General features: G+C 35.0%; 1 long non-coding RNA gene across 1 annotated transcript in view; it reads left to right on the top strand.

The window, feature by feature from the left end:
* Positions 1–24,750, top strand: part of LOC308198804 — a 94,206-nt gene extending 69,456 nt beyond the window's left edge. The window contains exons 2-5 of the long non-coding RNA XR_013954209.1: positions 4,022–4,126; positions 21,948–22,090; positions 23,056–23,132; positions 24,004–24,750. This is a non-coding gene — a long non-coding RNA (uncharacterized lncRNA). The remainder of the gene's footprint in view (positions 1–4,021; positions 4,127–21,947; positions 22,091–23,055; positions 23,133–24,003) is intronic.
* Positions 24,751–27,237: the final 2,487 nt, after the last annotated feature.

Below are 27,237 nucleotides of genomic sequence, written 5' to 3'. Positions count from 1 at the left end.
TAATGATTATTGGGATATATTTAATATATTCTTACTATCTCAAGTACATTAAAATCTGATCATTAATGCTAGCTAGAAGTGAGGCTCCATCATTGCTCGAATAACACTTAGAGAATCCTTTTAAAAACAAGAATAGGAAAAATTGTGTTCATCCATGGATGTTTATAGAAGTAGAGAGCATGTCTTTGAGCTTTTGGGCTCATTCCATATTAAAGACACTAGTAATGTTGCAGGGAAGGGGATTACTCTCAAATTGAAGGCAATCAGCTGACTTGGGGAAAAATTTTAAAGAATGTACACATTTATGCTGAGATCTGAGCATATTCTGTATGCTGTACAAGGAGTGGAAGACCCAAACTCCTGCGTTAGGCTCTGTGCTAAGGGCACAGGGACTAGTAAAAACAGTTGTAGGAAGACAACCTAGTGTCCATAAGAATGAATACTGTGTAACACTAGGAAATCAGGACTCTGTTCTCTGCCTAAAATGAAAAAAATATATAATCAGATATCTACTGCAAGCTAAATTTGAATTCTAAGGATTTTCTCACAATTTTGAGATTATTTTTCTAGTCCCGTCTGGACTCGGGAAATTAAGAAGTGGCCATGAAATGACAGAAGTGACAACAATTGAAAATTTAAATTTGGCTCACTTCAAGAAATATGGTGGTTTGTATTTCATTTTAATCTCCTTCCCTTTCCTTTGTTCAGTCCATTTCAGACAGAGAAGAATCAAACTTTATTAAAGCTCACATTATTCTTCTCTCACCCCCTGTATTCAGCATAAAGTCTGGCAAGTTCTCCTCCACGTTAGGTTAATTCTAAGAACTGACCCTATGAACATGTGCCAGCCTTCATCACCACACTGAATCTCTGTTCTTCCACTCACTGAGTGCAGTGCATTCAGTCTGATTTCTGTTTGTCAGACAAGTGCAATGTATGGGTATGAAAATTACTCCTTTTCAGCTGAACTCCAGATTGTGGATTCCCACAGAGTACTTAACAGCGTGGGAGGCCAGAATCAACAAATGGTCAGACATTTACAAGCTGGTTCAAATCTTCAAACTTAAAAAAAAACAACAAAAAAACACCACCAACAAAAACCCAAACATCAACACCCCAATGTGTGCATACACACACACACACATTTTTTGCAAACGTAATGAAAATATAATTTAATTTGAACCTTCATTATTTTCCTATTAGCCAAGTTATAACATATCACATCTTAGGGAAAATTTAGAAAATTGAACATAACCATTGTCAGTATACAGAAATAAAAACAAGAACAAACTGGAGGAATAATTGAGAAATAGAGATCATCCTTGTGAAAATGCAAAGCAAAAAGCTTGTAAAGATGATTAACATAATTCTTAAAAGGTGAATGTATCTAATTCCTCTTGAACCAATAAGCTACGTGTGTTTTGTGCATTTTGTACATTACAGTTACAGGAAGTCCACTGCAAGCGCTATGCCAGCTCCACAGAGAGTGCATGAAACAACAGTGCCCCATGTGCTGAGGTTCCATCAAGGGCAATTTGGCTGCAGGTCATGTTTTTCGTCTTTTCAGCTCATCTCTGTGCTGTTGCTGAACGCAATGAAAGAAAGGGGTTTAGTTGGAAGTGCAATGTGGCAAATAGTAGCCATGTGCGTCTGAGAAAGGGGCACTCAAGGTCGGCTTTGTGCAGAGTGCATACAACTACTCCAGTTTGCAAAGTGATACAAACAAAATCAAAATTTCTCTCACTGACAAAGAATGGGCATAGTTGTATATGAAACTTGCCATGCTCTTTCTTAACTAATAGCATGGCCTCCAACTGACAAGTGCAGCCAATTTGCCTTCTCTTGAGGGTTTCTCTTCTCCTTGGCTCTTTTCCAAAAGCATTGTCCTTATGGAAAAATAAAGCAGATACCAGCTTATGGCAGAGACGTATTAAAAAAATTTACTGGTAGCTGCATCAGAAAACTCTGATAGGTGGGACACAACAACCAAGCTTCATCATCCAGTTCCATCTGCATCTGCGTATACACGTACAAGTAAGGGGAATGCAAATGGTGAGCACTTATCTATCATTGTTTTTCACCACTGACTTACTAATTGTGTTTTAATGACATTTTCTCAACAGTATTACCAAAAAGAATGGTAGATTCTGAACATCTGTGTTTTGCCAACAAAACCTGACCGTTAGGGAACCACAGTTTCTTTGTAGTTGCCGAGAAAATAATGACAGCTCAAGCCAAGAATCAATTAAACAGGGGAGATTGTTCTATCTCCTTCTTTTATGGGAAGAGAACAGGTGTTTAATAATTTACATAAATTATGCAAAATCTAAAGCATTTACAGTAACCAAACACTTAGCAGGAGACAAGAATGAAGAGGTAAGTTAGCTGATGATGTTTTATATTCCAGCCAGTACCTCTTTAGCACTACTTCTGTAGTTATAGATCTGTGAGGGTTTCTGTTATATGTCCTGTTTTCATGGATCCATAATTCAATCCTAAAAAAAAAAATCTGATTTGCATTTGGCAGGCAAAGATCTTAAGCTGAGACAAGATTTTTACTTTTATTTTTTTTATTAGGTTAGGAGAAAAAAGTCAGTTTAATTGTCTCTAAGTTATGAAAGTATAAAAATGGAATGTATTGGTTTCAGACACTATTTTATACTGCTACATCTCAAAACTGCTTTGTTTTTTTAAGGGGAAACTTTACAAGCCGTTAGTCTGAGTAGTATAGTGCATTTGGGAAATTTGGAAAAAGAAATGTAAAAATGCCTGATTTCTTACTTCTTTGTAAGGATGTTTGATCTCTTGATACACTCTATTTCTTGAGCCAAACTTTCTTCAAGATGCAGATCTTTGCTCTGCCACCACTCACGTAAGACAGCTCCCAGCTTCACAGTTTCATACATTTTACTGAATTCAGGTGAATGGCTCAAGTCTGTTATACAATATACATGAAATTCATTGTCTATCCACAAACCTCCAGATTCTTAAAGACCTTGGCAGGTACATAAGAGAATGGTTGAAGATAATCTCAGCAGATTTCACTATATACATTATATATTAAGCAATAGATTCACCCTAAAAGGAAAGTTTGGTGGGTGAACAGGAAATGCTGACTCCTTTATTCACTATCTTTCCTAAGATCTATTGAAGTTACAGGGTTTGGAGGTACTGTTCCTCTCCCCATGCTAAACTTGCTGGATTGATGGAAGATGTGATTTCCTCCTAGACTATGCCGAGTGATTTTCATGTGTTTTGGTTTATTCCTAACTAGTGGCATGCTTCCTCATAGATGGATTTACATAATGCTGTGAAAAATAATTGTTCCTATCAATGTCAGAACACTTCCTCCCACACTAGATTCCTCAAACAGGAAGGATCTGTAGCCCCTGCAGTTTATTCTACAAAGCTCTGTTGTATCAAGGAAAAAAAGAACTGGGGTCTCAGGTCAGTCAGTACCCTTACCAGTCTCAGTTAGCCAAACCCTTTCTAATCACGTGAGAATTCTCGCTTATGCAGATATAACATGTACATAGAATACATGTCCATATGTGGTTTTGCAAGCATATAACCACACATGGACGTCACACCACACATTTGTGCTGACAAAATTTCCATATGAGTAAAAGATTTCATGAAACATTTTGCAAATTTATTTTACAAGTTAAAGAAAAACTGATTTTATAGTTTATGGCAGCAATTTCAACCTTTTGTATTGGTTCCTAGGCCTTAATGTGAAATAAAACCAAGTGCTGATTACAATTACCAAGAATATCACTATAAAAACTCTCAAGAAATGATCAAGTTCGGTTCTTTTCTTCCTGTTCTATTGCTCCCTTTATACCTTTTGTATAAATATTCACACAACAAACATGTAGAGATTAAATGAATCAGCTGTTTATGTACAAACCGTTCTACTTGAAGGTCAGAGAGCAAACCAGGCCAATCTAACATGAGCATTGGTGTTGAATTGACTGGCATTTTTTTTTTTTAAATCGATATTGTCAATTTTTTTTTTCAGCAGTTTTGTTGAACTGTGCTCAACCGACTCTTGCCAAAGGCTCAACAAGCCAATAGGGAAGGCTGCCAGACCCATCAGATGACTGTCCAGTTCTGGCCATACTAGGTAGGATGAACAAAGGGCATTTATGTTGATCTAAACAAACCTATTAGAACTTGTGATAATATTCGTTAAGGAGGAGTGTTTCTCCTAAAATATGAAAATTTTCTGGAGTATAATAGAGTGTATATGGAGCAAAGGGTCTAAGAAACACAGAGATTTTCTGCAGGTCCTAATGGCATTCTAATGGAGATTTCCTTGATTCCCTCTCAGCATATAGCTGACTTAGCAAATCCCTAATTGCAGGCCCTGAAGGCAAACTGTACTTTTCAGCTCTCTGTACTGGATATATATGTGCATATATAATTCAGTGATTCCCACAAGATTTTAAAAAAAAGGGTAAGAATAAATGTCATCTGAATACCAAAGGCAATAAAGGAATAGCTCATTGGGTCCAGTGGCATTCAGTTCTTCCCATGCTCCCAGCCCTCTATTTCATATATTTAAGCAGAGCTGAACGTTAATTTTTACTGCATCCTGAAGTGTATTGTTGTGAAAATGTTGTGTTATTGCATAGGACTCAGTAGGCAACTGGGAAAATTATTTTGTTCATCTATGAAACTCCTGAGGCAAGGATATTTTCACTGTCTCGAACACCATCATTATCCTTTTCTTATCCACTTTTCTGTAGTTTTCCTATTTAGCCATGTTTTTTTATGTTCTGTTCTATAAGCTCTCTCCTAGTTTTCCTCCTATTTCCCCGTTTTCATGTTTGCTCCTCTTCTTTGTTCATCTACTTTTCATAGTTGTGCCTCATAAAATCCCTGACAGTCTTTGGTCTCAACAGTCATATCTTCATGGATTCCAGTAAAACATTGCCCAGTCTCTTTTGCAGAATAAGGACAATAATTTTTCAAGGTCCTTATGTTCCTGCAGTGATTTCAGTGGGGATTAAAGTTTAAGTGCAGACATGTTATGTCCCAATGTATATTTAGGGATTAAAATTTTTAAGTAAATATTTGCCAAATATTGCAAATGGGGAATATGGAAGAATGAAAGGAAGTTTTTTCTCTGCAATGAAGGTATGCATATTTGTTTAGTTTGTCCCAAACACAGGTTTGTAAAAGCTTTTTTCAACAACATGCCATTGTAAAGTCCAGATACATCACTTCCAATCCAGGAAAAAAAAAATCTTTTAAAAGGAATTATGTAGATTTGTATTTTTAGAGACTTATTTTCATTTCCCCTTGCTGGGAAGGCCAGGTGCACTAGTTACAATGAGCCCACCAAGGCAGGGCTCAGAGGGAGCTGTAAAAAATGACATGCTAATCCGTACTTCTTTGGGCATAAACTTGTCATGGTTTTAAAGCCTGTTATTTTGGGACATTCCAGACCTGAAAATGAGTGCTGGAAATTAACTTTTTTTTCAGAGGTATAAGGTGTCATTTGAAAAACAGTGGCTCATGAAACTATGGACTTTGAGGTCATGTGGAAAAATTTGTGCCTGACTAGGACACTCATGGTTAAAGACAGAGATATATCCAAGGCAATATATCCAGGAGAAAAATATTAATATTACTCTTGGGTAGCAAAGGAAGATATAGTTTCATAAAAAGATGAATTTTAGAGAAGTAGCAGCTGTCCAAAAGTATCTCCAAGACTGGAAAATTAGGTCTCATGAAGATGAGACCTAGCAGAGACTCATCTGATAACTGTGGGACACCTTCCTAATATTAATGGCTTTAAAACTGAAAAGGAAGAAAGAGAGGTAGTTCAATAATTAGAACTCATCAGTCCTGGCATGGACAAAGACCTGCAACATAATCCAGGAACATGTCTTCACCTTTTTGCCTCTCTGAGTCCTTCTTTCTTATCTTCCCTGCTGATCTAATTTTCCAGAGTATTTTGTTTCTTCATGTGTATCTTCTTGTTTTTATACATGTTTTTATTCTTGTATAAAAATACACTGGCAGAGTGGAAAGGGTACAGGGACCTGCATTTGTAAGTCTACTCTGTCCTACCTTTGGGCTTTTTGCTTAGTCTGTAAAAATATAGGAATGACTTTTCCAGGACAATTTGATATCATACTTGTCTGTTCAGTAGAAAAGTTGGTGAAAAAGCAGTGTCTGGAGACTATTTAACATACTGTATAGTCTGAGGAATAAAAAAAGAAAATAGAGTATTAGCATGCATTTTCTCTTCTGTGCATGTAGCTACAATTGCTTAATATGACTGAAAACACTTTTTACCACAGCTCGAATATGGTAATATAATAATGGTAATATAGACATGCAGTCTTTAGTGATCAGGATTGCTAAGCCTACAAACATTCATATGATTACCCATGTTATGTGTACTGGGTGTTAAGAAGTATAATGGGTTTATTTTGGCTCAGGAGTTAACTGTACTTCAGTTAGTTGTTAATGGTTTAGCTTTTTAATGCCTTCCTTACTGAGGGTACCTACCTTAAATAAACAGTGAACCTCTTGAACAGTTTCATCTGCTGATGCGCTGTGTACCTGCCAGTGGATAACAAGCAACTATCAAGCACTTACCTGAAAAAATACGTAAAAAATGTCCTGCTGTTCTGAGCTCCTACAAAGCCACTTTGGCAAGTCTCCTTTGTGGTTCATTTCTACAGGGGCGTATACACCAGTTCCCTAGGTTTAGATAATTTTCAAGCCTTTTCATGACAGGCAAAAAATAAGGTATAAAGATTAAATGTGTCCTCAGAGGGACTATTTTTGGGTAAACAACTAAAGTTATGACATCTCAAGATCTTTGTTAGGTCTTACAGCTATCTAGGCTTTATGATACTATACTGAGCAGTCAATTGTATTTTATTGCTTCACTTTATGAAACATAGTTTCTATGATGCACGTAAAACGGGAATATAGGATCTGATATAAGGACTATGTCTTTGAGAATACAGCAGTGGCCAAGAGTGGAAACAGAATAAAATAAGAGTCAAAATCTGTCATAGACCAATTTGCCATATAGATCACATCTGGATCTCTAATACCTATTTTATATTTCGTAAAGTTTATTAATTAATTTGAACAATTCTATATAGCCTTCACATTTGTGTTACTATTTAGTTACTCTGTCTGTTTGGTGTTTCACTGAGCTGGTGCACTATATTACCTCCCAAACATTTACCTCAAATCTGTTCCCATGCTCCTGAGGTACTGCTGGATTTCTTTGTTCCTTTTTGTTTGTTTGTTTGTTTTTTCTTGCAATACAATGTTCATGTCTGTGTGAACTTGTGAAGACATTGCGTAAATAGGAATTTTCATCCCCTCAAAAATCGCTACATTTTATATGCATTCATAATATTTAATTATGATAAATATTTGTGGAGGAAACTGGTTTTCAACAAAACTAAAGAGACTTATACAAGTCAAATTTATGCTTTTCCTCAGAAATAGTGATGTGTCTTTCTAAATGCTCATCTTCATTACTATGGAAACCCCCCTTTCTAACAGTATTTACAGCATGTGAGAAAAGCATGCATTCATTTTAGTACAGCCACATTCTCTACATAGTCCATACTGCTACTATAAGACAGTCCAATCAAAACCTGTGAGACTTTGGAAGCTCGAGGTTGCAATTTCTCAGCAGATATATAAGCAAGTGGAGGCGGCATGTGGGAACAAACAAGATTAGTCATCCAATCTACTCCTCCACACAGAGTATTAGTAAATAGAGTTGTGTGAATAATTGATTTTTTTTCACTTTGCTGGCCGAACTGTACATTTAGAACAAAACATTTTCCCAGATTTACATTTGAAATGAAAAACAGAGAAAATGGTTTGAATGCAATATCTTGTTCAATTTGCATTTTTAGTTAAAAAAAACAACGACAAAAAAAAACTTTTAAATACCTTTTGAAACAAAACATAAATGTCTAATTACTATTTTTAGATAAAATATGAACTGAATTTAACATAAAATTCTTAAATTGTTTGTGCTAAGATAAATCTCCATTATTCGATGAATAAAACCATTGATCAAATACTCCCTGCTCTAACATAAAATCTGAAATCTTCTAATTGCTTTTTTCCTTTGGATACACACAGTGAAAAAGTGTTAATGAAGATGTTCGATATGGTGGAAACATAAACATCATATTAACGTGCTATATTTTACTTTTACAATTCACTGCTGTTGCTAGGCAGATGTAATTTGCCAGTAAGAAGCAGCTATTATGATTCTAGTATTGAGAACTTGTTGTTTTTTGACTTTGTGCACATAGTTCTTCACGCCTATAGGATCACACCTTTCTTTGTGAAATTTACTGGTTAAAATCTAAAAGGATGGTTAAAAGCTAAAATATGTACATAAAATGAGTAGCCACTCTTCAAGCAAGTCTCATCAGACCAATTTCCCTATGAACTTTATGTAATTGTACATACAACATTGTATCTTTATTTTTTTCCCTAAAGAAATGTTTTCTATGAAATTTTATTTCAACTGGGAAGCTGGTGAGAGGAAGTGTTTGTGACTGCCCACTGCAGTACAGAAATAGAATATAGATGGAAAAATATATGCATCAGCTGATGTACAATAATACTTTGAAAACATTGTTTCTTACAGCCAGGTGTCAAAACCATTTTAGAATCACTTTATATATCCTACCTTACATTTCAGATTGATTGTCAATGTTGCTAATATTTTTGTTGTTTTTGTTATTATTCTATGAGGCCCTAAAGGCAACAGATAATCATGTTGAGTTAGATTCTGTACAAATGGAAGACTGCCACAAGAGCTGAGTCTGAGGAATCTTACAGTGAGTTAGAACAGGATAAGGTTTAAGAAACTAAATTGGATACAGGATTTAAAGTGCCACAGTAGATGCATATATATATATATATATATTTTTTTTTTTCTGAAGTCTAATATATTTCTTTGGTAAAGAACTTTAAGTTTAGTTATAGCTAACAGAAATTATTATAGATAGCATTGTAGGTGATACAGTTCTTCTTTCACTCTTTTTATTTTAGGAGCAGTAAAGAAATCCACTAAGATCTGTTTGCCATAAAAACTGAAATCCAACCAATATTTTAATGTAGATATGCTTTTTTGAAATTTATTTTATTTTTATAAGACCTATTGCATTATTGCAAATATATCTCCGGAGTGTGGTCCTTTTATTTTCTGTAGATATTTTTGTAAGTATACAGCACCTTATTTAAACTTAGTTACTGAAACTAGAAAAAAAAAAAGTATTTTCAAAGGGCTTTCCATTCTTAAGGTATTTTTGTAAAATGATAAAGAAATCTGCGCTTTCATCCAAATTAGGAAATATATTTGTGCACAATAATTATTCCTGGAATGTGATTTTGGTTTGTATTTTTCAACAACACTTATACTACTGAAGAATTATGTTGTCCATGAACGTACATCACGACTTGAGCAAATACAGAGAACTGTGGTGCCACGATCCCATGTCCCCTGAACAGCTACCTGGTCCATGGATTTGGTGCTCAGGGTAACCCATCCCACAGCTGTGGCATTTCTCCACAGCCTACCCCTGGCATTTGATCCCATGCACAGCAGGTGACAGGCTCTAGACCAGGACAACAATAATATAGTGCATATTCCTTCAAAATCTGCAAGACTTTAAAAAGCATTCATGTTTCAAGTACAAAGAAAAAGGGGACATTAAAAGCATATGGAAATTAGAAAAAATGAAATATGAAATGAAATATGAAATGAAATATGAAAAAAGCCTATATGGAAATTGTGTGTCTATGTCCTAGTTTAAGCTGGTTGCAAAAATGAATGAGGAAAGTTAGCGTGGCAGAAAGAGGTTGATTTTAGCCTTTACAGAACAGAATGTACACAGATTTATGACAGACTATAAGTGTAGATTTTATGCAGAAATAGTACAGTTAAAGCAACCTTAACACTGAAGAATAAACCATAGTAAAATCAGAAAATAAATAGTTCATTTCAGAAAGATAATCTACCTTGTCATTGTGCTTACAAGTGGTCTTGTGCTAACAGTACAATATGGATGGCTAACTTGCTAAGAGGTCATCTTTCCTATGTAAATTCTTGTAACTGGTTAAAACATGGAGAAACATAGTCACCAAGGGAGTTTAAGGAGACCAGATCTGGGAAGCATTGAGAACTTGTCCTTTAGGATGCTGGGTGCTATGATTTCATCACTTTGGCCTTCTTCATTAGTGAGTACTTACATGATTAAATCACTAACCTACAGAAAACAAGTTAAAAATTGAGTTAAATTCAGCATGGTGATTTGAAAGCTTGGGCTATCTGACATAGGGCAGGAAATATTTCTTAGAATTACTAAAGCTGACTGCTTAAAATAAATCTTAGGTGTATTTTGTAATATTTTCCAACAGCCTTATTTAAAATAGAATATGTAAGGCGAGAAGCTGGATTTCTGTCTTTCATCCATCTTTTTAGAGACTTCGTAAGAAACAAATAAACAAAAAAACAATTAGCTGTTTTCTCATTATAGCGTTGTGCTACCATTATAAAAGTTATGGTCGACAAGGCACTTCCATTATTGGTTTCTATTTTCAGCTGCCACTAACTATCTGAAACAATTATTCTTTTAGCTTAAATTTCTCATGCTTGTTCTTAATCCCAGAGGTAGATTGTTTTGTAAAGTTTATAAAATTACTTTTGGCTGTTTTTCTGAAATATCTAAGCATGAAAAATTGGTATGTTTCACCAGTTATTGTATTTGTTATTTATATCGTGAGTTCTTCTGGACAGGGATTTGGTTTTATGTTTAGTGTGTTTTATTGCAATAAAATCCAGACTGCAGTTATGGTACTATATAAATAAAACCTAGCTTAATTTTTCAAAAGCTTTCTTTAATGATTCAGTAAGTCAAGCATATTTCTGTTTTAAACTTCAGGGGATATGGATTTTGAAAACTGTTAGATGGTTTATTTACAAAATTCTGTTATATGCAATTAAGAGTAATGGCCTGGGTTCTCAGCTGAAAAGTGCTTCATGAAACTCAGTGTGGAAGAATAGTTTCTTTACACTTAGGCACTTGTCATATTTATTCTCCCTGGATGAAGACTGTTGTCATGTATTCAGCTACCTGCCACTGCACGTGGTAACGGTGGATTCCTAGTGTGAATGAACCTCTTTGCTAGCTGTGCTGTTGGAGCTCCAGCTGCTATGAGCGGGCCTAAAATATATTTGAACTTCCTTGGATTTATAGCAGCTGAAAATCTGGTCTTGTGCGTGTCTATCAGTCCTCACTCAGAAATCTCATACATTCCCTTCTATTCCTTTCCGTTCAACGCTGGGCCAGTTTTTGCAGTCAGAACTCTCCGTGTTCCAAAACTTGTCTTCCTGAAGCATTTCACTTCTCCAGCCATAGTTTTACCTGTACATTATTGCTCAATTCTTTATTCCTCTACAGATAAACTTTCTATCAATCATCTTCAACACCATGGCTTTTCCATCATTCTTAACTTTTTATTCTGTTTCTTTTTGACTTTGAGAAATGGAACTTGAGATTTTCCAAGCTACTTCCTTCCCCATCCTTATTTCATTGTCTTTCCTAATGAACTTGTTTTACTAACATCTTCATTAATGCTCCTTCTTTCTCTCTCAGTTCTTACATTTTAAGTCTCTGTTAATACTAAGAGATTGTTAGGGAGTAATCTAATTCTTGTGATGTCTTGAAACACATTTTCTGCGTAATGTAAGTACAGCCAGAAGAAACAAATATTCTTCTGCCAAGACTATCTGATTCTATTTCAAGATGAGATCTATTTCTTTTCTAGAGATCTATCATTAGTCTCCTAAAAATTACACGCTTTTTCCCTCAAAATTGAAAGGCAAAATCTGCATGTGGAAAAGTAGACTATGTTTCTCCATTGAGTACATCTATGTATTGAAGGCCTTTACTTTTTATTTGCTCTAATTCTCTTTTTCTATGGATCCACAATTACTTGATATACATCTATGTATGATCCTGTACTAACTTTTTTAATCACTAGCCAGTTTCAAGCACTTAAAAAAAAAAAAAAAAAAGAAATGTGAATAAAAAAGTAAAATCCTTACAACTTCTATGAAAACAAATATGAAAACAGACTAAGAGGAGTTAAAGTCACTGTAGTGTTTTTGTGAGTGGAAAGGTTGCAGCATGGTCCCACAGTGAAAGATACACATAGAAATATGTTAAAGTCTACTTTGCAGGAAAAGCTTCAATGTGACCACTCTTTTTTGACATCATTGTCAATCTGCCTTTAAAAGATTCAGATATTAGTAAACATTGAGTCCCATTCCCATAGATCTTTTATGAGTTTATCAAATGTATTTGAAACTTTTAATGATAGGTGTGGTGCCTTCTTGCAAGTTTTGCAGTAACTGAGGTAGTATGGGTACAACTGGAGTTGGATAATACTATGTATGTATAGGGACAGACGTGGATTCCAAGCTAGGACTAAAGTCAAAAACTACCAGCTCCAGATGACATCAGGAAGAAGCAGGAGTATGGAAGTCACTAAGAAGTTCATCACACGGGACTGTTATACTGCATGTGACTTGAATGCTTTGAATGCAACAAAATGTTAAAAAGAGCTCATCATTAGGTGTGGATGTGCATGTAAGTTTCCCTGGGAGAGTATTCTCCATAATATGAGATTGCTTGGCATCCAATTACTTTAATGCCTATGATGTTCAGTTTTCATGCAAAACATCTGCTAATAACTCAGTAAAAGTATCACTCTCAAGGACGCTGTTGTATTGAGTGTGTAGAATATATGTATATTTATGAGGTGTAGACCCCTTTTCATGTGATAGTGTTCCACAAGGGCTATATTCATCTTTATTCACTCTGCAGACTAATTCAGTAGCATTTTTACAACATTATGGCTTCTTTAGATGAACCAGCAGTAGACCTTTTTAAGACAGATTTTTAAAGGCACACACATTTGAGGTTACAACAACCATTATAAAATCTTTTTTTTTTTTTTTTTAAATAATTAATTCCTTTCTAAATGCATTTAATGCAATACTGTTATGTTGTCAGGCTGCATTGCTGGTGAATACCATGTTTGCTAATATCCTGTATTACAGTAGCATAGATCAAACTTCTCAGGGTTTGCCAATGTAAGGAAAAGTACAGCAGGGCCAGTGTGGAACAGTTATTCATCCAAAGCTATTCTTCTTTACTTTTTTGTGTGGATTTTAGAAGCAGACTTCCCTAATCCACCAAAAGGCACCTTTGCTGTGGAATAATATGGTCCAAGTAAGGAGTTGTTGCTATTACATTCTAAATTTATACTGTTGTCATTTGGTATTAACTTCTCCACTATCTTTAGGTATGCAAGCCCTGTATAAGAACGTGATAGTGGTAACATAAGTCTCTTTTTTTATAAATAACTGTGAAACTGTGATTTGGAAATATGAACTTAAATTAAAAATATTTGGAAGTATGTTTCAAAAGTACAGATAAATAGATGTTAAATACTGTGCTTTAAAATTACCACTTCTAAAATATAAGCGATGATTCACCATTGATATTATAAGAAAGTGAATATTACTTTAGATAAGCAAAGGGAGGAAAAAAACACACTTCCTTTTAAAGTGCTCTGTCAGAAAGTGTCAAAAAGCATCAGTGTTTGTGTAGCAGGAGTTTTGAAATAAATTTCCAGATGGAGTATTAGATTTAGGTTCTTGTTTCTGCTTTATGACTTTTTTTCTTTCATTCCCCTTCACCTAAATTGCTGCCCTTCCTTCCACCAATCATTTGCTGTGACCAGGATTTTAATAGCAGGGGAACTATGACTGCACTGTTTTCTGATTACCTGAAACTGAGATCATAGTTAGTAGTACCTAATAAATTCCCTGTTGTTGCTAATTTTGTGTGGCCACATGGCTGCTTAGAACATCTTAATCAAAATACATAAAGGATAAAAAAGCACAGACCTTTTCAGCAAGGTTCACTAGAAGGAAGGCCTTTAGCTACTTGCTGTTTTCCAAGTCAGCAGAGCTAAGAGCTGTTTGGCTTTCCTATTCTTGAAGAAGATGCCCAGAACTGGGGGGAGCATGTTGGAGGCAATGGGAATCAAAACAGTTGTCTGAAGCAGAGCTAGGGATTTGGATAATAAAGGATGAATGAAGTTGGAGAAAGCAAAGGGTAGAAGGACAAAATGGGACATTAACACTTAACTAAACTAAACGACAACTTATGTGGGATTTTCTGTTATATGGACTTTCAGAATGGAAGGACTTTTTTCAAAGACATATAAACAGTGTTTTAGTGATGTATAAAATCATTAAAAACCTAATTAAATGTTTATAGTATAATTTCATGTGGGCATACTGTGATGTTTGACATCTGGGATGTTCAGATGTTTGGCAGACAGGTATAAAGACATGCCTACACAAAACTTCTTCTAAACATGTTAGCAGTAGATTGTGAACAGAATGTTGCACACAGATGTGTGAGTAGGTCTTCAAATACTAACCAAAAAGTTCTCACTGGACATGCTGAGACAGGAATTGCTACAACTTATTTTTCTCGTTGCTAGTGTTCTAATTGTTTTCAGACATTTTCACATTACATTATGTTCTCATTGTGTTTTCATATTTTGAATGTATATTTCCATATGCTGTGTATGTTTTGGTGAGTATGATGAGCATTAAACTTCTTTTATGAACATGCTTTCATGAGGTAGAGAACTTTAACAACTAATATTGTAACTCAATCCTAATACCACCTAAAATGTAACAAGGCAAAAAGCCCTTTCTCTGCTGTGTACTCATTCTCTCAAGTTAGTCTACATCTGTGCATGTTTTTATGTATGTGGAAGTAAGATGGGACTCCTTGTTTCTGTTTAGTCTGGATTAAACAAACTTCCTGCATCATATTTTGTAAATACTATCAAGATCATTACATCATTCATGGGTAAACAACTGGATATGTGTGTATCTACACTGCATTTTGCATGTACTGCAATCATTAGGGAAATATTTTAGTACAAAATAGAACAGATTAAGAAAGATTTTTCATTAAAATCTCAAGAGTGGGAATTTAGACATAATTATGTTGTGTCTGATCAGTGACACATAGCCATATCATTTTAGTACAGACTAAATTTTGAAGTAAAGAAAAATCAGAGCTATTGTTAATTTATGATGGGAATGTGAAGTCAGCAGATCTGTGCACACTGATAAGCAGAATAGCTACTTTTCATCCATAAATAAAGAGAGAAAAGCATTGTTATACTCCAAAATCAACAAAACTATTACTTTGGATAAAACCATTACTCCAATCTGTGTAGGGTAAGAAACACAACTGAATTAATTTTCAGTCCTCTTTAGAAGTGACAAGCAATACATACATTCTTCATTTTTAAAACAATCTTCTTGCAAATAACTGAATAAGTTAGTCTTGATCTGTGACATGCAGTCTTTTATTAAAATTGTTTGAGGTAGGTAAAGGAACTACAACTGCACAGTGAAAAATCTGTCATACTTTGAGACTATGTTTTCTAGCTAAAAAATGTACTACAGAGATTACCTTACTATAGCCTTTAAAAAAAAAATAATAAAATCTTAGAACTGATTTCCTAAAACACACAGCAGAAGAGAGTGATCTAGTCCACCTCCTCCCAGTAACCTTGTCCAAAAATCTTGACTCTACAGTCAAAACTTGGCAAGAGGTGGACAGGACCACATACAATGGAAAACTACCCAAAAGCATCATGACATTTATTGTCCTTAAGAGAATATAAAACCTCTGTCTGAACCCCATTGAAAGGGAACAAATATTCTCTGCAATAATATGAAGCAAGTTTCCCAAACATAATGGTATAAAGAGAGGCAACTGAAGCCAACAAAACATCCCATGAAAAAGTTCATCTAATACTTCAGTTCAATCCCCTTCTTCCATTTATACTATAATTTTACAAGAAGAGTAGATGCCAATATATGTAGAAGTGAACAAAGTCATTCATTAAATGTATTGAAATCATCATAGAATGGCTTGGGTTGAAAAGGACCGTAAAGATCTTCAAGTTCCAACCCTCTTGTCGTGGGCCGGGATGTCATCCACTAGATCAGGATCTCTTGTGTTCACATAAGAATGGGATTTTTTCTCCAGTAAAAGAAATCAAACATAATTAGGAAAATTGTAGTGTAAAGATAGTTATTGCATCTCTGTCTACAGAACTGTCTGAAGGTTTAAAAAGTTATACTTTGTTATAAAACTTTTTAAAGGTGCCTAAAGCTTTTTATGTTATGTAAACATTATATATGCATCTAGCTCAAAGTTTTCCTTACCATCAACAAAGCATAACATTGAGTGTGAGTTAGTTGTTAGCCTATCTACTACATTACCCTCATTGCAATAGCTTATGGTCAAATTCTGTAGTCACTCAGAGTTGAGGGCTGTGGCCTTTAAGCCCCAAGTCTCATTCTACCAAAGCATCCTTCTCTTGGCAGTTTCCCTGTGGCCGTGCTGTTAATTCTGTCCACAGCAATCTTCTGCACATGGCTTGTAGGATGAGAACCTACATTCATCTCATGGCTTTGGCAAGAAAAGAGATCTGTTCACTCTTATCTGCCTTTGATGTGTAAGAAATAATTTGAGCCTCTGCAGTCATTATTTCCAGCTTTTCTCTCCTGATTCAAATGATTATGGACCGTTACTTCTGTTCAGTGAATGTAGTCATGACTCTTCCCATTCATCTGTTAGGTTAACATGTAGTGAAAAGCACTACTTGACATAGGCAGGTGTTTCATATAGAGAAACATTATTCTGCTCCATATATGCCATATATATATATATATATGTATTTATAAATTGGAAACAGAGCCAGCAGATCCCCTGATTACATAAATTTTGTGGGGATGGACTATATTGTTGAAAGCCTTCAAACAGTGCTTTCAGATGGTCAGCCTTGTATTCAAACTGTTTCACATCCTGAGAAAGATAGACTGAATAATTGCAAACTCCCCAAATGTTGCAGCATCTCAAAGAATTTGATTGCAAAATTGTAGATCAATGAAAATTAAAACACAGCTTATATAAATTCCTACATTATGAGTTTTTTTAATGGAAAGAGTAACTGACCTTCAATTCTGACATTCCAAATCTGTTGTGCTGAGAAACGTGTAATATTCATCCTTTACCAGTACCGAGATTCACAAGATAGATTGAAAATGTATCATTTGCTAACACCACCTGTATAAACTTGAGCTTTCATTGTCCTACAGCCTTAGGAAGCATTTCCTTATCTTCATCTTACTTTTGTGAATTAAATCAGCGAAATAATAGTTTTACATCAGCAAAATAGTTTGACATTTTCTAACACACTAACATATATCAACACTCCAAAATACCTTCTTTATTTAAGGGAAATTTAGGAGTAAAAGTAGCATAAGGATTAGATAAGTCTTTGTCTGAAAGATCACATCTTAGTGTCAAAAAGGACTGATCATTCTCAGTTATCAACCATGGTTGCAGGGCCACAGCAATTCCAGACTATAAATACAGTATTAGCTCATCCAAATGATATACTTTCACATTATCCTGTATTGCAGACTCTTTCTGGTCTATATTCTGTAACAGCTCCAGTGATATTAACACTTGCCTTGGAACTAGGTTTCATAGCTTATGGATAGCTACAGCATTTAACGTTTACTATAAAGGCTGTATTTTTACTGTTCTGAGCAACTCTGTGTCTTGCTCCTATATCTCTGTGTTTTATTTTTATGTTGGCATCAGCAAATACCTTGTATTTTGAGTAAGTTACTGAAATCAAAATATCAGAAATATTATGAAAGAATATTAAAAGCCTCTGTGATTTACAAACCTGCATTCAAAAGGAGGTAGGGCATTTTTGTACTATATCAAAGAGATAGGATTACCCTTAGAGGCAATAATTCTTCTACCCGCTTATAAAAAAAAAATACTTTTTTTTTTTTTTTTTTAAATGCAAGCATCTCAGGAGAATCAGAAGCAAAATATCTGCGCTAAAATCCTGGACATGCTATAGTTGATTTCAGCCCAATTCTGTCATCTGGAAATGCAGGAAATTTTGGATGTGTAACTGGCTTAAAATGCTTGCTGCCCCATTGAAAAAAAAAGTGCTATTCTGAATGAACAAAAGTAACAAATACAAATACAAAAGTTAATGGTAATTCAATTACTAATGAGACCCAATGCTCCTATCATATGACAGTTCTGGGACCATTCGAGTGGTCTTCAGCTTAGCCTTGGTGTTAGAGCTTCAAGTTATTAAAAACTCATTATCATAACAGAACGAGGTCCTTTGATGACAAAGAATCAAGACTGAATGATTAGAGATTTGTATTATGTTAGTTAGTGATTAATGAGAAGTCAGTGTCTGAACTTATAACTAAGACAAGTCCTTAATTAAACAACAGGTTAGCTAACAAACATCAGAGGAAAGAAGCTGTGTGAAAGAGTGAAGCAATGCTTGTACTAAGGCTGATTAACATATATCCAGCTGATTGGCAAAATGTTTGTCAGAAGGCTTCAGTGGTATGTAATTCCAGCCAAAGCCTTAAAGGGACAGATATCCTTACAAGGATGATTGGAGGAATGTTAGCTTTTGTCTGTAGGAACTCATTCTATACAGATATTTTCTGAATATACCGTTTTCTTAATATAAATAAAAACAGTATATATTAAAGAACTGTAAACTCAGCATTTTAAAAATTAATTTATTCATTTGTTGATTTTTCATTTTTCTTTTGCTCTGTCCAGCTTTGCCTATGCCAGTTTAAGAAAATCAGTTTTCCCTTATTTTTCAGCAACAGCAAAGTCATTAGCAAGGCTTCTAATATGAACTTGTTTTCTGTTGCTGTCATTATTGGTGATGATGTATGAAACATTTCCAATGAACCTAAAATGCCAAGAGCAGCAAACAGCTCAGCTGGAATTTTTTTGAGCTTGACTACTGTAATTCTCTCTCAACTGCTGGTCTCCCCATGGGCAAATACAACACCTACAAGTTGTGCAAAATTCTGCCTTTTTTTTTTTTTTTCTCACAAAGAGTCACACTAGAAGTTATCACTTGTATGTTTAATCTGTTCTGTTTTTTTTCAAAGTCCAAAATTTGCAAACAGATTTTCACTAGCGTATGTCTGAGGTTTGTTCCCCAAAAGAGATAGCTGACCCTGTATTTGGAATATTCCATTTTATCCTCAAACAGGTTGTTCTCATGTATAGTTTTTGTTGTTGTTGTTGTTGTTTTTCCATTTGAATCCTTCAGGTTTTCTCTTTTCAGCTGATGAAAGGTATAAAACAGATTGCAAACTGTTACAAGATAATGCCAAATCTTTGGGTTTAAACTTGCTTCCCAATTTTAGGAATATGCAACTGTAGATTAAACAATCCTTGTAACTACAGTTGTGGATGTTTTTCAGCTCTTTCTAATTACTGTCCTTCTAGGAGATTCTTCCTACTCCAGGCAAACACCACCTAATTGCTGTTTATTGAGCTCATGACACAAACTAAGATCTTTACATCTAAATTAATTGCAAATATTATATGCCTGTTTCATTTTAAGCATGTGCTTAAGCTAAATGAATTTTTATTGAATTGTAGCAAAGGCTCGTTGTATGCTATATCTGAAGAAGTTTTAAATTAGTTATCTCAGGAACTGCCAGCATGGTACTTCAGCTGAGTTTAGCAAAGGCTGATGATGAAAGGGTATTTTCAGCTCTTGGAGAACTGGGGAGAAGAGGCTGCAGCTTAGCCTGAGTTCTGGATTTATGGTAGTTGACCACAGTGTACCTAATTGATTTAAAGCCAGCTCTGGCATGCCAGCATGAATTCTGCCTAGAGAAAGTATGGTAGTTGAGACCAGCCCTTGCTTTAATACGAGTTGTGTTGAGTCAGATCATTTAAGCATGAGCTTTGGGTGCTGTACTAACTCGGGAAAGAAAGCAGGGTAACTTTCTTGTTAAGTCCTTGGCTGGGGATTGAAATTCCTGTTTAACTAAAGAAATTCTGTGTAACTTCAAGAAAATCACTGGGGTTCTTATTACAGAGTTTCCCCTTGTTCATTACTGTCACATTCACTTACTCTTCTGTAAAGGGAAGTTATACCAATCTAACTGTGCCAGTGCAGCTCTCCACGTGGTCATTCTGAAAGTGATTATATGGGACACACGTGTTTTTGTTCTGAATAAGAGTGACCAGATGGAGGGTTCCACCAGGAAAGCTAAAACAGATTAATTTAGATTATTTTACCTCCCCGTGCTGTTATTATATTACTTGCAGGTAACCAACCTTACCCTACTCTAAGGATATTAGATGTGGAATAAATTGCACCATTATTCTGCCCTTCATCTATCTTGCTTCGTGTTTGCTTCATGCTTGCACATGATAAACCCGCTTATAAAGCCAGAGACAGATGGGTAACTGGTTTTGGTTGTCTTGATCAGTCATATGGAAATGTTATTGAGAATATCATCCAAGTACAAAACTAGATCGGTGAATGATTTAAGAAAACAAAACAAAACAAAACAAAACAAACAAACAAACAAAACAACCAACACATATTTAGTGTTTAGATAAAAAATTTTACAAGTTGATCTATTATTTGGATATTTATGACTGTGTCCACCGATCCAAGACATCATCTGACAGACTCCTATAAGAACACTTTTTCTATTGGATTGTATAATTTAAATCTGCAGCCTTTTTCTCCTTTTAATTCAGAGGGCTATTATGAAAGTGCTCACATTACTCCCAGAAGGTAAAAATCTCTTAAAATTTACAAACCTAAAATAAATTTCAAGCATACATTTTCTGAACTCATTACACTGTTCTCTGGTAACTGAGCTCTTAGCACATTTCTTTTTCAAACCATACAAGTGGGATTCCATTTATAAATATTTTGTTTGAGAATGTAAATCTTGAAGATTAAAAAAACACCAAAGGAAGTGTACAGACCAGTACTGTCCCAGCTGAACTATAAAAATCACTCCTTCAAATGTTTGGCTCTGGAAATATGCATGTTTCTGCAAATCTCCCTTTCCCCCTGTGCAGTTCTTTTCTGGTCTCCTCTACTCTGCTAGCTTATTTAAAATCTGTAAGCCATATACTCAATTTATATAATGATATGCAACAAGTAAAAATTTTCCCCATAAGATATATAATCAATAAAAAAGTACTTGAAAAATATTATTGGGGAAAAAATTAATATGCTGTCTGCTTTCTGTTTACTATTGGCACTGTGTGCCCTTTTCATTTTCACTGTGTGTCCATTTCATCATTTATGGCACAAAAATATTTTTTTTTTCACTTTGAAAAAAAAAATATTGGGAGGGAGCTCATTTTGAAGTAATTGGTTAAAATCTAGTAATGAAAACAGGGAAATGGTTTTGATTTTCATTATGTTTAGGGTCATTCCTAGGTCATATTTGACACAGATTCAATGTTCATATAAATTTAATAAAATCTGTAAAGGAAATTCAAGTAACAGCTGTGAAAAGAATGTGATCAATAGGAGCCAAAGTAAGTGTCAGTTTGAAATTTGCCAGTTGCTGATGGATAGTTAAATGAAATAACTATAATGTCACTACCAACTTTTAAGAGAAGAAAGCCCTTTGGAAATCAGTCACTTAAAGTGAAAGAAACTTTGCATGATAGCAAAACTGCACTAGTTATTCTGTTAATTTTATATCAGACTTCTTACTTGGGGTTTGAATCATACTATGAGTTATTTCATCATTCTCCTGATCTTTTGATAAGAGAATAATGATAAAGTTATGTTAAATAACTCTTCTACCAGAGTGACTGATTCCCCCCAAGTTTTTAAAATATGCTCGCTAACCTATGGACTCAGATGAGGTATTCATCTTAAAAAAATAAATCCCTTAAGCATGTTTTCTCCATTTCCAGGTGTCTCTGTGTTGCGGTGTGGTGGTGCCCAGGAACTTGAAACTGGGACTCTTCTATAGCTGAGTCCACAGCCTGAATGGCTGTAAGAAGCATGGTACAAAATGGTCCACCACTATTGCAGGAACATTCATATCAGCATGAAGGTATTTAATATCAATCTGACCTATAAGAGAAGAAAGATAACTATTGACATAATCTTTCACACAATGCAACTGCATTTAAAATCTGTTTAACACTGGTATAAGTCTACTCTTTAAAAATGTTTTATTGGCGTATTTATAACACTAAGATGAAGTCTCCTTGTCAGTTTTAAAGCTGTTCGGCTGTGGTTTAAATGCAGTAAACTATTGTAAGAGTCATTTGAAGCTCAGAGAAGTTAAAAGAAATTTCAGTGACTTCAGTGTATTTTGACTGAGGAGTTAAATCCCTTGTCCTGTGGTCCCTACATAAATACTCTGCAGATATGTTGCTTAAAGACATGTTAAGTTGGTTTTAGGTGTATAGAAAAACAGAAGCAAAAGGTGATGTTAGGTTGTGGAGATGTTGTTGCTGTAATAAAAATAGTGTGTATAGTAGTAAAAACTATTTAAATTTAATTTCCCTGTGTTTCATTCTCTATTACTCTTGTACTTACCAGTTATTACCATAAGCCGCTAGATACTACTTGGAAGTTTGTTACTTGTGATTGACACTTTTCAAGATACAAAAAGACATTCGGCTCCAGATGAGCTATCTTAAATTCCAATAATGCAAATGTACATGTGCGCAAACTATAGTGACCCCAGCATGCTTTTCTCAAAGAATCAATAACATTACCAGAAGTACCCTCAGGGCCCCAACATGTGTTTATAATATGCATACTTCTAGCTAAAATCAGCATCTGAATTACTGGAATATACTGCATTATATACTCAGATAATGTAAATCAGCATAACTCCACTAAAGTCAACCTAGGGAACCCGATTTACATCAGCAGAAGACCCAGCTTCCTGTAGGTATCACTCTGCTTTCTATTTATTAACCCATTGGTACACCATATTTTGTCTTCTTTAGCTTCATAAACTTTTTATTTTTTTATTTTTATTTTTTCCCCATGGGCTGAATGGAGTTGTAACCCTGAAAAGGAAAATCAGAATACTTATATGGCAATTGTTTGACTTCTCGTTAACAGGAGGAATTAAAGAGGTAAGTAAAGCTCAGTCAACAATAGTAGGTAGGGGCTGGAGAACAAAACTCCTGATGCACTTCAGGAAACTGCTTTGGACTATGTCTAATCTGATCCTGTAAACCGAATGAACACCTGGGTCACATTCGCTGCAGTCGTGGAGTGTCCCTTTCACTTGAATTTGACATGAAAAAGATCCAGTTCCTGCACCCTGAGGCCATTCTGCAACCTGAACCAAAGCAAAGTGGCTGGGGCTGAGGGAGATGTTTGCTTCGTAAGCTCCCTCATGAGCCAAACTAAAATAGCAATGTAGATTTCCTCTAAAATCCCAGTCATTGTTTTGCTCATCTTCCATTATTCTTCCTTTTACTTTGTTTTACTATCAGGATTAAAAACAAAACAAATCAAAACAAAACAAAGCAAACCAAAACAAAACAATTGTACTATATTTAGAATGACAGCTGACTCTATCAGGGGTTTGACCCTTTCCTCTTAGAATAGCAATATTTACCCTGGAATAAGTGGAAGCTGATGTGGCTTTTAAAGGTACCTAGGCTACACAGACTGACTATTTGCTGCAGAGCTCATATCAGCATGTTTGTGGCTTGATGGAATCTGTTCTTGTTACCTTATACAGATACTAGCTGCCTTTGTGGTATCAATTTAAAATGTGTTAACTGTAATCTACTTCAAATATGATGAAATTATGGATGGATGGACTGGAATGGATGAAATCATTCAACAAAAGTGCACTCAACCTGACAGAAAAAGCATTTAATAATTGGACATAATATATAGTCATGTCCTTATAGCACTCTCTAATTTGTGTTTCAGGTCTTTGTAAAAAATGTCTGATCCTTAGTTTAAAATGTTTCTTCTTCTGTGAAGTAGGTACTGCACACAGTATGTTCTTCAAAGACTACTTCCACCTTTTTGAAGAGGATCTTGGCAGCGGAATATATTCATATGATTAAATGGTACCGACAGAGATGGTTAGGAACTCTTTATGTATCTGGAGTACCTTTAAAGATGTTGGTCTGGAGAGGAATGATGACATGTATGTTTCTGGGAAAAACACATCTGGGCATTTACCTTGCTGCATCTGTGAGTTTGAGAGTTCACAACAAGAGCCAATAGTACTGGTGGTACCAGCAGCAATATTATTAGCAATATCTTAGTGTGATGACAGATAACTCAGGCTCTCTAAGATACCCTGTCCCACCTGGGCTGTGTCTGTATAGTTCAGAGTAGCTATAAGTGTGATATTTTATCTCCGTCCATGTCTTGCCTCAGTGTCTTATCTAAATGTTTTCATTGCTGAAAGCATGGAGACATGTCCTTGGGCTTGCAAGACCTATCGCCATGTCTGAGCCTGTGGCTGAAAGTATCTTACTCCTGAAAACTGACCACAGCATAACCATAACCTGTGTCTCTTTAATTGTAGAACAGAAAGAGCAAAGCAACCATAATTTTTATGTTATTTTACATTTTCAACTCGTCATGTGTCATCAAGAGTTTTGCTTTTTAAGTCTCAATATACTTGTCAACCACTTTTTTGATGTTCCCTGGAGATTGACAGGGTAATACCACTTGTAGCTTCTGTTGTGCTGTACTTTTCTGAAGTTATGCTATTGCAGAACTTCTTAAAAGTCTCAAAAGTATGAAATATATGAGTTAAGTGACTGCACAATAGTTAATTTTAAGGTAAAATACACTCTGTTTTTCACTGCCTATAGAAGTGCACTCAAATTTATTAGGAAAAAACATCAAAGTAGAGGTGGACTGAACTAGTTTTTACATATCAATAGATATCACCTAATAGTATTTTTATTCCAAACTATTTTCCTATTGAATTCAATGTCAATAGGATCAGGATTTGGCTGAATTTCCCTCTTTAATCTATTCATTGCAAATCATACAGATGACAATGGAATTTGCATGTCCGTGCACAGTAGCCCATGTTATAGTAGAAGACAGAATGATTGTTGGTTATTGGTTAGATGCATTATCTGTGCAAGATCATGGCAAGCCCCAAGTGAAAGTATAACTGAGAACATTGTGAACAGGATTTTTAAATGGCTAGCTCACAGTGGCACTTCATCTTCCAAGTTCAATTATATGGTCACTTGAGATGGCATAGGCAAATATCAAATGCAGTTAAATTAAAAATTTAGCATTTTATACAGATATAAAAATGCATTTTATAAAGGAGATCGATCTTTGTCTTCTTTGATCTTCTGAAAATTATCCTGGAAAGTTCTGAATAGTTACTATGAAGCAGCACTTCTCATGGCCCCTGACATTGCAAAGCATTTGAGTGTTTTGCTGAACTGAAGCTTTCAGAAGATATTTTAAACTGCGGGGTTTGTGGTCAGAGTGTGGTGAAAATAAGAAAGATTTTTCATTTTGTAACCTGGATACAAAAATTGCAGCACAAGAACTTACACCTTTATATAGGTTTTTGAAGCTCTTAAAAGGTATGAACCAAAGACCCATGAAATCAGTGAACAAATGTCTATGTGGCCTTGCCTAAGAGACGACAGGCTGCATAAGGTTTGTAAATCTAATCATAACTTAAGTAACTACTTGGAGCTTATATTTCAGGTAGCACATTTTAGATCTAATCATTTGTAAATAGTAAATGTTTTAGGTCCTATCAGGATTAAATTTATTACCAGTCCCATTGTCTGCAGCACAGACTGTTGAGGGAATTGGTAGAGCTATCTTATTAATAGCACTACATATTGAGTACTCTTCCAAAGTCTCCTTTTATCACACTTTAAAAATCATTCCCTAATTTAACAAAGATACTACAAGAGCTCTTTTATTTTGCTCAATTATGTAGAAGCACACTAACTTTTCTTTTCCTCCTTTTTTTTCAAGGGGGTTAATCATCAGGGATGAAACAGATTACCAGCTTTTGAACCAATTTAAGTAGAACCTCCAGAAACAAAGCCAGGACAAATAATTATTGGCAGTTCACAGAAGGCATTCTGTGCCCACAGCTCTGCAGGATACCGTTAAAGTCAGTTCACTTGTCTTAATGGGAAACACCTGTGGTCTGGAACACAAGACGAAAAATCAAACTAACCATGCCTGAGACATTCAAAATAAATTCTGAAAATAAAACTTCTCCTTCTGTCCCTCCCCTTTTCCTTCTTTCATCTGCACCCTCCAGAAAACCTGACCAGACTGTCACTGGTGTCCTTTCTTTTAAAACAGATGTGAAAGCCTGTCTTCAAAACTACATTCAATCGCAGACACTGAAAGTTTTCAAGCAATTTCAGTTGCAATATTAATCAGAAGAAATCTTACTACAAAAACATGCTTAATAAAGGCTCAGTTGGAGCCCTTCTAACTAACTATTAAAAGTGAATGCAAACCAACTGAAAATGATTACCATAAGTAATGCTTTAAAATATTAAAACAAAATCATCTCTAAAATTCAAAGAATTTTTTCTTTTCTGTTGCTTTCTCAAAATATACTGGGGACGATGCATTTCTGTAGGTATTTCAACAGGTTACTGAAGCTCTAGTAGAACAAGAAATATGCTCTGGATGTTCACACATAACTCAAATTCTTACAACATTTTTCAATTCACTTGGAAAGTCCAACTACATAACAATCATATTTAAGTGTAATTATAAAGTCTTGTTGCTGGTTTGAAATGCAATTCAAAGTTTGAAGTGGGCTGCAGCCTTTCTAGCATTGCAGGAAACTTGCAAAACTGCTAATTGCATAGAAAATCATAGTCTGAATTAGAGAATCTGTGGTAAATAACATACCTTCATTTTTTTTCCTGTATTTTAGATATTAATGTGTACGTGCACAGTTTGGGTATTTTTTCCTCTATTTGTTATTTCTTATTTTATAATTAGACAGAAATGCTAGGAAGAAGAAATCAGAGAGAAAAAAAAAATGTTTTTAAACATTTCAGGAAGAAGAAATCAGAGAGAAAAAAAAATTGTTTTTAAACATTTGCAGTTGGAGAGAAGAGGCCATGACACAGCAAGATGTTGAAAGAAGGCAATTCCTGAACCCAAAATTTTTAGAGGTCTAAAAATACACCAGACTGTGAGAACTAACACCTACATTTGTGATGTTCAAGTTTAAAAATGTCACGG

Source organism: Anser brachyrhynchus, assembly GCF_964034855.1.
Source record: "Anser brachyrhynchus genome assembly, chromosome: 8".
NCBI classification, from domain to species: domain Eukaryota; kingdom Metazoa; phylum Chordata; class Aves; order Anseriformes; family Anatidae; genus Anser; species Anser brachyrhynchus.
The sequence above is the reverse complement of the archived record's forward strand: the minus strand, read 5'-3'. Positions and strand labels throughout refer to the sequence as shown.